Source organism: Rhinoderma darwinii, chromosome 9, assembly GCF_050947455.1.
Source record: "Rhinoderma darwinii isolate aRhiDar2 chromosome 9, aRhiDar2.hap1, whole genome shotgun sequence".
NCBI lineage: Eukaryota > Metazoa > Chordata > Amphibia > Anura > Rhinodermatidae > Rhinoderma > Rhinoderma darwinii.
Genome location: NC_134695.1, coordinates 45,408,579 through 45,424,201, shown reverse-complemented (window position 1 = coordinate 45,424,201; position 15,623 = coordinate 45,408,579). Strand labels below are relative to the sequence as shown.

The 15,623-nt window shown below is 42.2% G+C and overlaps 1 protein-coding gene across 2 annotated transcripts in view; it reads right to left on the bottom strand.

Annotated features, from left to right (window-relative positions):
• EPS8L2 (EPS8 signaling adaptor L2) overlaps positions 1-14,016 on the bottom strand; it is a 126,098-nt gene extending 112,082 nt beyond the window's left edge. For both annotated transcript variants that reach the window (XM_075837592.1, XM_075837593.1), the window contains exon 1: positions 13,841-14,016. The gene's annotated coding sequence lies outside the window, so the exon portion shown is untranslated. The remainder of the gene's footprint in view (positions 1-13,840) is intronic.
• Positions 14,017-15,623: the final 1,607 nt, after the last annotated feature.

The window sequence follows — 15,623 nt, the reverse complement described above, 5'->3', positions numbered from 1 at the left end:
TTCCATAGACCAATTTGGCATAAAATGGAATAATTTCCTTTTTGACCCCCTGCTGGCAAATGGACAGATTCCTGGCTTAACATTCTGTGTTAATACTAATTATCCCGTACCCCTGTGGGAACATGTTCCATAACTTTACAGCTCAGATAGTTGCTTTCCTATTTTGAGATCAAATCGCACCTCCTGTAAGCTGTGACTATTTTAATAGTTTCCATTTACACATTTATATAAAGTTATCATATCACCCCTCAGCCTTCCCTTCTCTAGGTTCAATCAATTTGGTGTTGACAACCATTTTTCATAACTGAGATCTACCATACCGCTTATTCATTTGGTTGCTCTTTTTGTTTTATCTTTCTCCGGCTCTCTGATATTTTTTTATGGACTGGTACCCAAACTGGACTTCATATTCAAGATGCTTATGTTATTCCTTTTTTTTTCTAAAAGCCATGCCCTTCCTAGTACAAGACAATATCTTGTTAGCTTTTGATGCAGCAGACTGGCATTGCATGCTATAATTTCGTTTATTATCGATAATTACACCCAAATCCTTTTCCATTGTAAACTCATGATTCAGGGTATAGGTAGCATGTATATTTTTTGCATCTAAATGTAACGCAGGTTGGTCTATGCCATTCTAGGGCGGTTTTTGGCTTCCTGTGGATGAACTGGGTTTTGTAGCGAGGAAAGCTTCATCTTGTCGGTCATACAGTATGTCTTTGTTTAAAACCTTGTAACTATGAAAATGTTTGTACAAAGTAAACAGTAAGATGACACTTTGCTGTCTTAATTCTGAAGTGTATGTGCTCTGTCTAAGGTCATGAAACATGCATAATCATATTATAACATATGTCACAGAGGGGGGGGGGGGCATGGCCAGGACATGACGCTGTGAGGATGCACTTCACCGGAGCTCCTGCTCCCCGGTCACTTCCAGGACGAAAAGACCGTCCTCAAACCTCTCTGCGGTGCATTGAGGCATGGGAAGGAGGAGGGGAATCCGTGGCACACTGATCGGCATCACCCGCTCCACACTCCGCTCTTATTTATTGTCGGCAGCCACGCCACAACCACTGCTCGGCACACCGAGCACAGGCCGCAATATGGCTGCCGCAGCCGGAACACTACCTCCCTCACAGATGGGAGACGAGTCTCCAACAGCTCATACCACACCACCAATGCAAGTTACACCACAACCATCGCCCGGCACCTCCTCCGTGGCCCACTCCCCAAGACTGGAATGGTCTCCTGTTCCCTCTCACTCTGCACCTACAGCGGCTATAACCAGTTCCCTACCCTCAGACCACCCCTCCATCCCCATAGGGGTGACATCCCTGACAGGGCTTACTTTGAGGGTATGATGCACAGATTGGAATTGCTACATAGGCGCAGCCTAGGGGAAATGCAACACTGGGTGGAACGCCTGAGCACTAAAGTCCACCATCTTGAAACTTCTATCACTACTGTGGACTCTAGGGTTACTGAGTTGGCCCACAGACAAGACTCCCAGGAAGTTGCACTGCGTACTATTGTCTTACATTTGGGATACTCACCCAGAGGACTTGTCACGGTACAGGGCATCTTTAACTCTTTACTAGGTCGACCCCTGACTGAAGTTATCAAACTTGACAGGGTGCATCACGCCTTAGGGCCACGGTCCACTTACGGTTCGAGAAGCAGAGACATAATTTGTCATGTGCACGCTATACTATTAAAGAGCTGATAGTGCGCAAAGCCTGGGAAACGGGTCACTTCGACTTCGATGGTGCGTAAATACATCTCCTTCCTGATGTCTCTAATCGTACCCTGATGATGAGACAGGTGCTGCGTTCCTTGCTGGAGAAAATTTGGTATACTGGAGCTTACTATGTTTGGGGAGGGGACACCCTTTTCATCTGAGGGTCCATGCCCAAGGAACCACCTTGCCCATTTACGACCACTCAGACTTACCGGGCCTATTCACCCTTCTGGACATCCCTCCTATTGACTTGCCTGATTGGATCTTGGCTGCCCTTCTCTTCTCTTCATTTGTCCTACTCTGTGTAGCTCCTGTCCCTGACGAACAGAAATTATTCTCTACGTCCAATCCATACGGGAGTGGACAGGACACCCTTGACAGCTGGATCACACCGGGCTGCCTCAATGACAGCTATTCGCTTTTGTTGAAACCACCTGCGGTTTGGACTGCCCCTGACTATGGGCATTCTCCTACTGCAGTGGTCCATGGAGGTGTAGAGCTATCCTCAATATAGTACCCTTACCTCTACTGGTCCTCAGCCTGAGTCAGTTATTTTGTATTGCTGTTCATTTGTTACTGTGAAGGAAACATGCTTCTGGACAGGTTTATATGTCGTATCGGTTTGTTTAGTAGCATATGTTTAGTCTTGTTTATCTTTACTTTAATCTGGACACTCTTCTCTCGGGTGGTGGTCTACGGAGTGTTTGGCCTATCCTCAATATAGTGCCCTTATCTGCACCGACTTTCCCCTGGAACTGTTCTGCAATACCCTGTTCATTAGTATTGTGAATGCACTGTATCGTTAGTCAAGATTGCTGCCTAAACGGCATTCATTTAACCTCATGCTTTTCCAGGGTTTACCTATCTTTGGTTATATGGTTTGGGTGACTTGCTCTCCCACCCCAAGTATTTTCCCACTATGGATCTCCTGTTATAGTCCATAGCATGCGCGGCTTACCCACACCGTGGTCTCCTTACCTTTACTGACCCCCTCTCCTCTGGCTTTTGCCTTGAGACAGCTACTCGTATTTCTCATACTCTCTTCATGCCTTATTTATTTTTCCATTGGGCCTTTCCTCGTATTCTCTTTTCTCTTACAAGTTTTCTGTGACCGGAAGGCGTTGCCTCCACTACCTGTTCTGCCTCTTCTCCACTCACGCCTTTCCCCTTGGTTGAGCTGGTTCTTGACCTTGCGGGACTTGAATTTTTCACTTCTTTCCCTTTTTTTTCTTTACTTTCCTTTCTTCTCACATAGCCTTTTCTTACCTCCTTCCCTCCTAAACCCTCACTCCTTTTTTATTTTATTATAATTTTTTTTTTTTATTAGATGGCATCCCTGAGAAACAGACTATGCTCCTCAATGATCTCTGTCATCTCCGAGCTCAAGTGGTTCCTCTCCAGTAAACCCACTTCCGACAAGACTGCATTCCTAAACTTTCTGACCGAAGATATGGCTATAGTTATCATGTCTGTTCTGCTGACTCTAGATCCAGGGGAGTGAGTATATTGCTGTCTCGCTCTTTGCCTTGGCAACTCAAGGACACTTGCTGTGATGGGGAGGGGAGATTCCTTGCAGTAAAGGGTACGATTGCCACCCAGCCATGTACATTTGCGTCTATCTATCCACCCAATACTGGCCAGACTGCTTGCTTAAGAGGTAATGCTAGACTCGGACCTCCAGGCCTTCACAGAGGGTATTCTGATAATAGGTGGCGATTTTAATCTGGTGCTTGAATGACTCACTCCTACAGAACCCCTCCATTTCTAAACAGATCCTCACTAAACTTGGGGATTTTTTTCTGTATGAACTCCGACCCCAATGTCAGCCCCCTGTCTGTGTGGGAAGCACATAAATGTTTTATCAGGTGAATTTTCATCAAACACGGTGCCCGAGCTAAAAGCCTACGTATCCAACAATTCCTAGACCTTATGTCTCAAATTCGACGTCTTGAAACATTCCATAAACATAACTCCACTATATCTAGATTCTCAGAACTCACGACTCCCAGGGAATGCCTACGTTTTCTTGAACTGTCTAAAGGCCATGGCCACTCTTACCAAACGTCGTGGTCCATTCTATGAATTTGGAGATAAATGTGGTAGGCCCATAGCGAATGCCTTACAGAAAACAAACTGAAGACTTTGACATGCCATGGGGTACTATTTTTGCGCATATCACAGTGATACCCAAAGAGGGCAAGGACCCGACCCGTTGCGCCAGCTACTGCCCTTTCTCCCTAATTAATGTAGATGCAAAACTGTTTGCTAAGATAATAGCCTCCAGACTCACACCTCATCTTCAATCACTCATACATGTAGACCAAGCTGGATTCCTCCCCTCAAGGGAGGGATAATACCATGAGAGCATTGGACATAATTTTCCTATACACGTACTCGTAATACCCCCATGTTACTTCTTTCCACTGACGCTGAGAAGGCATTTGACAGGGTGGATTGGGAGTTTCTTGCTCAATCTTTGAAACATGTAGGATTGGGACACTCCATGCTCTCGTGGATCTTATCTCTCTATTCCAACCCGACTGCCTCAGTTAAAGTAAATGGTTTCTACTCAGACCCCTTTACTATACAAAACGGTACACGCCAAGGTTGCCCCTCTCACATCTCCTCTTTGTCCTTTCCCTTGAACCTTTCCTTCGCACAGTACGTAACAATCCTAATATCCCTGGGCCGCCCATTGGTTCCCGTCAACATAAGGTAGCAGCATATACGGACAACCTCTTGTTCTTCCTTACCAACCCCCACATTTCCCTCCCAAACTTAATAAAAGAGCTGAATACATACTGTAATTTATCTAACTTTAAATAAACTTCCAAAAATCTGAGGCTCTTTTGGTGGCTCTTTCTCCATTTACCCTCTCCAAGCTTCACACTAACTTCCCCTTCAGTTGGGCCTCTAACGCTATTAAGTATCTAGGTATCTGGCTACCATCGGATCTTACACGTGCTTTTACATTAAATTTCCCTTACTTGCTAGCAACCATTAAGTCAGACCTCGACTCTTGGCGTACCGTTTTTTTCTCATGGTTTGGTAGATGCAACATTATTAAAATGAATGTCCTTTCCCGTCTCCTTTACCTCTTTCAGGCTCTACCCATCCATATACCACTTTCCTTCTTTCAATCGTGTATGGTCTAAGTTTATTTGGCATCCCGGTTCCTCACGTAAAGCCAGGTCTACTCTATCACTCGGGGGAAACAGCGCTCCCAAACCCCAATACTACGCGGCGGCACACCTTACGAGAAATATTTACTGGTGTCGACACTCTTCACAAAAACGCTGGATAATGGTAGAACAAGGATCTACACTTGTACCTCTCTTCAACGTCCCTTGGCTCAACACCCCAATCGAGTCTTGCCACCTGTTTTTTCGTTACACTTGGACTCTACCCCTTCACTTCACCCCTATTCCCTATTTTAGGTAACCCTGCCTTCCCTCCTAGGTTGGCAGGTGGATGTTTTCGTGATTGGATTAAAGGAGGGAGATTTCAGGTTAGACACTTTCTAAAGGACTCTCAATGGATATCAGGATCTTCACTCACAGACCCAAATGACCTACCCCCCTTGGACTCGTGGCGCCTATCCCAGCTTACACACTTTCTTTCCTCACTACACCCAGTGACACGTACAGACCGCGCTCTCACTGCATTCAAAACTCTGTGCTCAGCTCAGGGTCCAGTACGACGCTCGCTTTCCATGATATACGGATGGCTCTCCTCCCCACCAGTGGACTGGTTTCCCCCGTTCATTGCTAAATGGGGAGACCTTCAGACATCTTGGACTACTGAGAACAAACAGAATATCTTAACTTTGGCCCATAAATCTACTCTCTCCTCTAGATATCAGGAAACTAATTACAAAATACTCTGACATTGGTACAGAGTTCCCTGCAACCTCCCCCCATGTGCTGGAGATGTGGGGCGGAGAATGACACTCTTTTGCATGTATTCTGGTCCTGTGATCTCCTCTCCACTTTCTGGAGGGCAGTTCACTCCATCACCTCTACTGTTACTGGTCTCACACTGCCTTACGAAGCGGGCCTCTTCCTACTCCATTACTGCAATATTTCCTTGCACAACTACAAGAGCTCGCTTCTAAGACACCTCCTGACTGCAGCAAGGGCTTGTGTTCCGGATCTTTGGAAGCCCACTACACCACCGAGCATTCCTCAATTGTTATCTAGAGTTAGCGAAATTATGCGCATGGAACGCCTGACAAACTTTGCGAGGAAACAAACTGCGGCAATTGACAAAACGTGGTTCCTTTGGCTCCACTTGTTCTACTGTCTTCTCAGGTGTCGAGAGCTAATTGGTTCAGTACTGGTCCAGTTACTTGATGTTTCTAATATCTCTCAAATTTATACTGCCATTCTTGTTTTACTTTACTAACCTACTGTTGTTGTGATATATGTGATTGGATAATCACAGTTCAAGTGGACCTGTTTGCTTTTTCCTTTTTCTTTTCCGTTTGTATTCTTTGTACTTGATGTCTTTATTGTTTATATTGTAAAACCAAATAAAAACCTTTATTGCAAAAAACAAACAAACATATGTAACAGTATGAGAGCACTGGCCACATTTACTATGCAGTTTACATCAGTTTTTAACGTAAACTGCAACAATTAAAAAATGCGGCTTTTCTCTTCACTCTACAAAAGTGCAGAGAAAAGTGAGCATGGTCTACAAGAAGTCGTAGTTTTAGACAAATTTATTAGTCAGAAAATGGTGCAAATTTTGTCACAAATCTACACCCTTTAAACGTAGCAATGATCGTTAAAGTATAGGGATGAACGATCATTACTATGGTCACTCACCCCCATGCATTTGCATCATGTCAACAGCACATCTCCCGATTTGCACGAAATTTATTTTAGCAGCATAAAAGATGCGATTAACCAATGAACGAGTGTTTCCCCGTTGTTTACACAGGGCTATGATCAGGAACGAGCATTCATATGAACGCTAGTTTGCCCAGTCATTGGATCTGCTGATCGTATCATTTTAAAAGTTAAATATTATCGTTGTCGGCAGCACATCTCCCTGTGTAAACAGGGAGACCTGCTGCCGACATTGTAATAATGTATGGGAACGAGCGATCGGAGTAACAACCACTCGTCCCCATACTAGCTCCTTGTGACAGGAGCAAATGAGTGCCGATCAACGAGCTGTCTCATTGATCAGCGCTCGTTGCACCGGCCGAAATGGGCCGGTGTAATAGGGCCTTAGGACTGGCAGCCGTAAAATTCTTAACAGTATCTTCCTATTGGGCAATGAGAGAAGAAAAATGGTGTATCCAAAACTCTTGTAAAAAAAAAAAAAAATAGGTTTTATTTGGTTATTTAAAACAAAAAACAAAACAACAATTAAAATGATAATCACGGGACCACGCTTACGCGCTTCAAACCTCTAGGGTTCTTAATCATAGTTGATCATAGCATCTTCCTATTATCTAAAGAAGTTACAAGTCAATTTACAAATAGGTGGATGTGACATTGCAATCTCTTTTATCAGTTGGGCAGGAGTGTCGCAGTCCAGTTCACCCTGTTTGTTTTGCTATTAAATCTATACTCTGTGGTTCATGTTTGCCATTATTGAGCTTTTTACAACTATATTTACTGATATAAAGATCATTATAATAAACTTAGGTTAGTTGCACACCACGTCTGGGACAGCTTAAAAGAGCCTGCCGAATGTATGCCCTAGATGTATGCATCTACATGCCTATACAGTTGCATATATCTGCTATCGATTCCCATTTAAAAAACGTTCTTACCGCACAGTATTTGTTTTTGGTTTTATACAGTTGTGTGAAAAAACGTAATCAACTATTCTTTTTAATAAAGTTCTGGGAACGGTATTCCAATGTATATCAGCCAAGTGGCATAAGTCTGGGCAATGAAAGTCTAAGAGCACTTTCGACGTTCACGTTGTGAGATTTTCCTGTGTAGATGCCAAACATTTACTGCAAACTATACAAATGAACTTAAGTACCTATTTAAAGGGAGAGAGTCTGTACAATTCTTCGGAAGAGAGCACCTCAAACACTAAATCCACCCAAAAAAAAAAAGCAATATAAAGGTTATACCCGGCACCCGACTAAGCTGCTACCAGTGAAACCGGCATCGATTACCCTTTTTCTTCCTCCTACCTGTCACCTCTCTGCCATGTCCAGGGGCATGGTTACCCTAAACTATATATCCCATATATGTATTAGCCCTCTAATATTTTCTGTATGGGGCTGTATTGATATATATTGAATAGATTTTGCTCTTGTGATAGTTATTACATCTCCTATACTTCCCATATATGCACTGGCACTGTTGAGATTTATATTATGAGATTGTGTTACTATATATTAAGTGGATTTTGCATTTGAATTTGGAACTGTGATAGTCACTGTATTTATATTGTGGATGTTTTGCATAGGATTGTATTGTATGGGATCAGTGATGGGTTGTGCAATTGTTATTCATTAGCTATTATTTTCCCTGGGACGTGTGTAGTATATTTAGTTGTTGGGACTGTAATGTTTTTGATTTTTATTGGTGTGGATTACGTATTTAGAGGGGTTCTCCAGGATTTTAATATTTATGGCCAATCCTTTTTATAGGCCATTAATGGTAAATCGGTGAGGGCTTGACCTCCGGATCAGAACAAGAAATGGACAACAGAGCTCCAGAGAGCACCACGTCCCCTTCATTGTTTACACAGGCATATAGGCTTGCCTAGACAAGTAGTGGTGCCCGGTACTGCAGCTTGTTCTGTTCAAGTTAATAGGACAAGCTGCAGGACCAGGCAGATATATCTCTCTAAATAATGAAGGGTATGCTGCACTTTCATTGTGCTGAGGTTGGACCCCCACCGATTAAACATTGATGGCCTATCCTAAGGATACGTAATAAATGTTAGAAAGTCCCAGAGTCCCGGTGGTATTGCAGCAGATTCTGTCCAAATTTAGACACAGAATCCGCACATAAATTCATCCTCAACGTGTGAACATGGCCTAAATCATGTTTATTTTCCGCATAGTCGGAAACAGTCCATTTCTTGTGTATTAAATAACACTTCCTAGCTACATATGATTCAATATGGAAACAAAAAAGCTGCATAGTGTGGCTTGTATCATTGGTGCTCCAATCTGATTGGTTGATTATTTTGAATGATTGTTAAAAAATGGGTGCCAATGGGTTTCGCATGACAACCAATTAGACTCCAATTGTCATTGTGTCAGCCCTTAAATCAGTATGGTCGAATGGCCAGGGTGTCTGGTATCACCTGTTTAATCTTCTGCTTGTCAAATTTAGAACACCACTAGGTTTTGCTGTTGCAAATGAATATAAGCCTTGTTGTTTTAGGCTTGGATCTGGAATTACATTGAGAAAAAAAATTGCTATTTATAAACAGATGTATGTTTGCATATCTACCAGCTGTAGTAAAAAAGGAAGGGCATGCCACCGGGCACACGTCCATGCACAAGTTATTATAGAACAACATGTTGTATAGAGCAACACATAGCATACACTGATACAATTCCCATTTAATTCTATGATCATATTGATTATAAGGGCAAACCAGACCCATAGGAGTCAGTAAAAGGTATAGTCATTGTATTAAGACCATCAGCACGGGAGATGGATAGTTGGAATCTACTTACACACAGCGAAGACCAAAATGACAACTAGGAACTAGAGATATCAGTTAAATAAAGATATATTGTTATTATCTATTTGTAAATTTGTAAGAAGAGAGAATATTTGTTCTTTATATGTCAACAGCTACAGGGGGGCGTACACAAACCGCAGAGGGCGCCAGATGGGCCATCACAGCTATTGCCCTACAAACCTTTTCAGTATCTCAAATGCACGTTTTTACGACTTCACAATCTCTCAGTCCCGTCTTCAAAATAACATTAGACCAGGGACACAATGTAAGATCTAATCTCGGAAACTGGGAGAACCAACAGCTTTCCCTAAATTATTTTTGGGAAACTACCCTGAGGGTATGTTCATACGCTTAACAAAAAACGTCTGAAAATACAGAGCTGTTTTCAAGGGAAAACAGCTCCTGATTTTCAAACGTTTTTTGAGATACTCGCGTTTTTCGCGGGGTTTTTTACGTCCGTTTTTGGAGCTGTTTTCAATAGAGAATATGAAAAACGGCTCCAAAAACTGCACTTCTTTTGACGAGTCGTCATTTTACGCGCTGTCTTTTGCCAGCGACGCGTAAAATAAAGGCTCGTGGGAACAGAACATCGTAAAACCCATTGAAAGCAATGGGCAGATGTTTGTAGGCCCATTAGGGGCGTTTTTTCAGGCGTAATTCGAGGTGTAAGCCACCGAATTACGTCTGAAAATAGGCCGTGTGAACATACCCTAAGAGTCATCTCACTTACATATGATGCATAATCCATTGAGGCAGTTTGTGATATTTGCTTCTCAGATTGTCTTGATATAAGGAAAATATTTCCAAGCTAGTGACAGAACGGATTCTGCACAGAAAAGGGTTAAACTGATGCCTGAAGGTTACGTAACCTCTACCTGGCACTGCCGAATGAGTGCGGTGACATTTGCATTGCCACACTCACATTCCACAGTCTCTGTACTGATGGCATGTTCAGGGCTCTCAATAATGGATCAGGAATTTGAACCTGTTCACGTGTAAGGCCTTGTGTGACTAAACCTCTAATTAGCTTTGACTTCTTGGCGTTTTTTGTTCCATGCATTTTTTTTATGTCGTGATGAATGCACATTGTACAGAGCAGAGTCTACTAACGTGTTACACAATGCAGTACATGTTATCCCGATGAGGAGGTCAAACTTCCTTTTAACATAAATTATACACTGTGTAGTAACACTCGGGAACTGCTGAAATGAATACAACTGCTGAAATTTATTTTTTAAATCTTGCTAAAATAGTTTCAGACAAGGGAATACATACCATAGAGGCAGAAAATGTCGTTGCTATGGGGCCCTTGGTAAGAGGGGGCTAACTCTAGTTGGTCCCATCCCCTTTGTTACTGAATGGCGAGAGCCTAGGCAGGACTCCCCTCTCCAGGCAAAACCCACCACCATACAGTGGGAACCATTTTAATATTTTCTATGGTGCCCCCCTGTCTACTGTGTTCGCAACTGATTTCATGTTGAGTTATTTTGTCTTCCACCAAATTTCATTATTTTTGTATTCCACTACCCAGACGACTTAAGAGAAGCATCTGTCTAGAACGCCTAACATATCTATATAATATATATATATATATATATATATATATATATATATATTTGTGTATTACAATGAGCACTGTGAAAAAATATTACAATTATAGGTCAGTTACATCTTACATGTTCTGGCTGTTAAATCGCTCACTTTGGGCAGTCGATTTCTTCGAACTAGTAGAATGTCACTAGGCCCTCACATAACAACATGGTTACTAATGTGCTTTGTGTCTTGCAGGGCAAACACAGTCACAACTGACAATTCAGGTTCAAATGGAGTTAAAGGGTTTAAAATACACTGTTACGGCATGCAATCCAAGATGTAAAAGATTGGAGTGGTTCCGTCAGATGTGAAGCCCACCAATCCTGAGAATGAGACATTGCCGGCCCACCATGAAGAGCTCACTGTCACTCTCCAATTAAATGAATGGCCGTTCTAGAAAGCTCTGCATGCTTTAACTTTAATTGACATGCCATGAAAGTCTACTTTGCGACAACCCTATTAAGCCATTATCCTACTCCTCCGAAAGTAATATTCACAAGAGCTAAGGAACCTGAGGTCTGTGGGACCCTCACAGTGGAGAGCCATTTAAGTTTCCTATATCTTTGTGTCGGGAGGACTGATATTAAGGGACAGGATGGTAACGGGTGAATAACAAAATAGTGGCTATGCAGGGTCAAAAATCCTGTGATCATGAAGAGCCACTACTCAGTTAGTATAGTTCACAGATGACAACCTTGTTTTCTCCATGCCAGTTGTGATAGCATGAGGACAGGTGGAAACGCCTTAAGGCAATAATCAGAAAGATGGAATTTTTTTTAAAGCTGGGAGCAAGCCGGAAAAAGTCACGCAACAAATAAAGCATGTAGCCCCATCACGTGACTCACAAGCAATGTCAAAGCATCTTATGAAATAGAGTCAAGAGCTCAACCATATAATATATCTACAGTATAATTACTCTTGGTATCACTTATCAAAAGTGTCATTGTGGCCTATATCAACCAATCATGGTCCACGTTTCATTTTCCCGTATCATTTAGAAAATAAAATCTGCATTTGGACTGGTTACTCTGGACTACAAGATCACTTTTCTCTGAAACAATTGTGAAATATTTGGCCGAAGTTATAGGCAGACCATGGCCTCTTCCAGTCCTGGACTAGTGGTTCTCCCAAGATGGTTGTGATTTTATCAGCCAGATTGGAGAAACCAGCCTGGGCAGGAAGGATAGGTGGTAGTAGAGACCATCTAGGTCACTGAGATGGTGGAGGCCCAGCCTAACGCTCCCTATAATCCAGGCCTGAATAACACTTTGTTGTCTTACACTACTTTTTATCCATGAATTGTGGTGATGATTGTGTTTTTCTTAAAGGGACATTGTCAAGTCTGCATGAAAACAAAATTACGGACCTCATTTATCAAAACCGTCTAACAGAACAATTGGTCCTGTTGCCCAAAGAAATCATTAAGAGCTCAACTTTCACTGTGATGGTTACGGGCCAGTTTATCTGTTAGACAGTTTTGATCATATATAAAATAATTAAAATGAATATATATATATATATATATATATATATATATATATACACACACACACATTTATTTTATTTATTTATTTTTTCTTTTTTTTATTATTATTTTTTTATTATTATTATAATTTTCTTTTTTTTACAGTGTGGGAGGTTTCTTTCTAAAGAAAAGTTACTAGAACTGTTTCTACTGAATTTGCATGTGCGGTACAACAAGTCAAAACTGCAGTTGTGGCTCTTATATGCAGTTTTTCTGTTTATTTTTTTACTTTAAAGTGAAAGACCAGCACAAAATGCCATGCCATGGGCACAGCCTTGGAGCCTGAGGGGTCCCAAAATGCCCCTCTGCCACATAAGACACCAATATTATAAATGGCCCATGATAGGTATGAAAGATTTTGCATTGGGGCCCAGAGATTTCAAGGTCCACTTCTGTGCCAGCCATAGAGCATGCTGGGAATTTAAAATAAACTGCAGCATGCTCAAAAACCACCTCAATAATGCAATGTGTGAATGGAAATTCATGGCATGAATGCATATCCGATCGTTACAGAAAAATAAAGTCAACACGAAATTGCCCTGCATGAACATGGCCTGTGCTACTCCAGTCTAATATAGTGTTAATGTATTAATGTTTGGAGAATGTTAATACAATCTCATTTTAGTGATCTTATAACGCCGATATTCAGATAAAGCACAAATAACAAACTACAAATACCACCTGTAAATATGTGTTTTTCGCCTTCTGTCTGCATTTCATGCCCATAGACCAGTAATAAGTCATTTACATGTATCCATATACTTTGTGTTTATGCTTGCAGTGCCATATGAAGCTGACTTTTATGCCCAGAACATACCTGGACGGTGCGCTTTGATGCCAGGCTTTACTATCACCTTACAAAACACCCTGCCAAAGCTTTCAGTGATGAACACAACAGAAACAGCACGGGGCACAGGTAGTGCCAGGCTCCATCTCATGTTACTGTCAGTCCTGCCAAGGGGCCCATTAAGGAGAAGATAAAGTAAGTGACAACCTCTTCCCCACCATGACTAGACCACTGCAGCTAAAGGTATATCACAGGTCTCTTCTATGTACTGTTACTTTTCTCTGGCCTGTGTCCTGTCGTTCTTTTCCCATCAGATACATGTTACTTTTGTGCAATATATTGTCATAAACAGATATGTGGCGTTGTAGACAGTTTTGTATGTGTCTTCTCGACTTTGTGCTATGTTGGCAGTCACTTTCCTGTCCTCATGTTATTGTATTTTATCAATGTTCTACTCATCATATCGACGTGTATAATAGAAGACGTCACTTTAAAAAAAAGATGTTAGACAGGTACTCACCGTCCAAACGTTCTTCTGTTCTTGTCTGCGCCTTGATATGCACTCCTTTAAAATTCCAGCAGATGCAAAAAAAAAAGAGATGTCACTTGCTGCGTAGGGTCTCCCCTTTGGCTGTCACTTTGTCTAGATACCACTAAACTGTCTTTGGTCGTGGTCTGATGGCAGGTGAATGTTTCACTGTGTACAAACAGAGGTGGAGCTAAACCAGAAGGACAGGTCTAGTGACACAGGGAAGGGACGCCTACACGACAGCCCGGCCCCTGTACAAAATGCCTGTGACTAGACAAGAGACTATGTGTGGGACACTGATGAATACGTGTATTTGTTTCCACTTCGATGTTCATTGAGAAATAATGTGTGCGTTATTTACAGGCGAGATGATCACCTAACACATGCACTCGCAGGCTTGGTGGTCATGAAAATATGCAGTATTGTACAACAATGCGGAATACCTCATACTCTCTGCGCTTCATCCTTGTGTGACGTCAACTGTTAATGCCAAGCGTTCCGCTGGTTAACATGTTGTATCTTACTGCAGGTCACGGCAATGATTCAGAAAAGGACACGACGCTTCATCATGCCCAGCATATCTGTATGTTACACCCATGAAAGGGAAAAAAAAGATTAAGGAAAAGGACAAAATAGCAATAATCGCTGCGTGTAACTTAGGCCGGATTCACAAGAGCGTTGCGCATCTCGGACGTGAAAAACGGTAGTTTTTCACATCCGAGGTGCATCCGTGCTCTGCGCTGCGAGACGCGATGTCACGCATCCCCCATAGATGAGAGTCTACGGAGGGATGCGTGAAGCGTGACAAAATAGGACATGTTCTATTTCCTCACGGACCCTTCACGCGGTCCGTTGTTTCAACGGCTGACACACGGACGTTTAACACGTTCGTGTAAATAAGGCCTTACCTGAAGCGACCTGAATTGTTGTCATTTTGATTGAACTGGCCGTATTAAAAATGTGTGCATTTGGGCAACTCCGATTTTAGTGATTGTAATTCTAAATAGAATACTTTTCATCCACGGAGTGATGACTGCGATCAGTGTATGAAGGAATCTTACAAAAAATTGCTGTGTTTAAACACTCTTTGTACAGTTGTTCGCAATTACCAAAGGGCTCCTTTCATTTTAGAGCTGGTCCGTCCATTCCGTTTTGGTTATTTTCTCATAGCAAAATTAGCATAGCCTGCTGTAAAAACAAAACTGAAAACCCAGCGGATTCCTGATGGACTTGTTCACACTGGGCGAATACGCTGCGTAAAAGTACACTGCGTATCCGCCCTGAAATTCTGTCAAAAAAACGCACCAAATTGTTGAAGAAAAAACAAAAAAACGTATACTAACCCCTTTCTCCGTAGTAATGGCAACGTGTCCCTCTATTGACCTGGCAATCCGGCCTCCTGGGGTGACGCTGCATCCCATGTGACCAGTGCAGCAGTCATCCCAGGAGGGACAACAGAAGAACCCCTAATTATGACAACGCCTGGGTGATAAGTACAAACATTTTTATTAATTTGAAAGAAAAAAAAGCTTTTTTTTTCTGAGTTGCGATTTTTTTGGCGGAAACGCAGCTTTCCCGCGCAAAAACCGCAACATTTGCTACTTGCTGCAGGTTTTACCTCCCTATTGAATTCAATGAGGACAACCCGCAACAGAAGAGCAGCGATTCCAAAGCATAATTTGATATGTTGCGGATTAAAAAAAACGCACCGCAGGTCAATTAATGAGTGTTTTTTCTTTGTATTTTCAACGCAGCGTGTGCATAAGATTTGTTC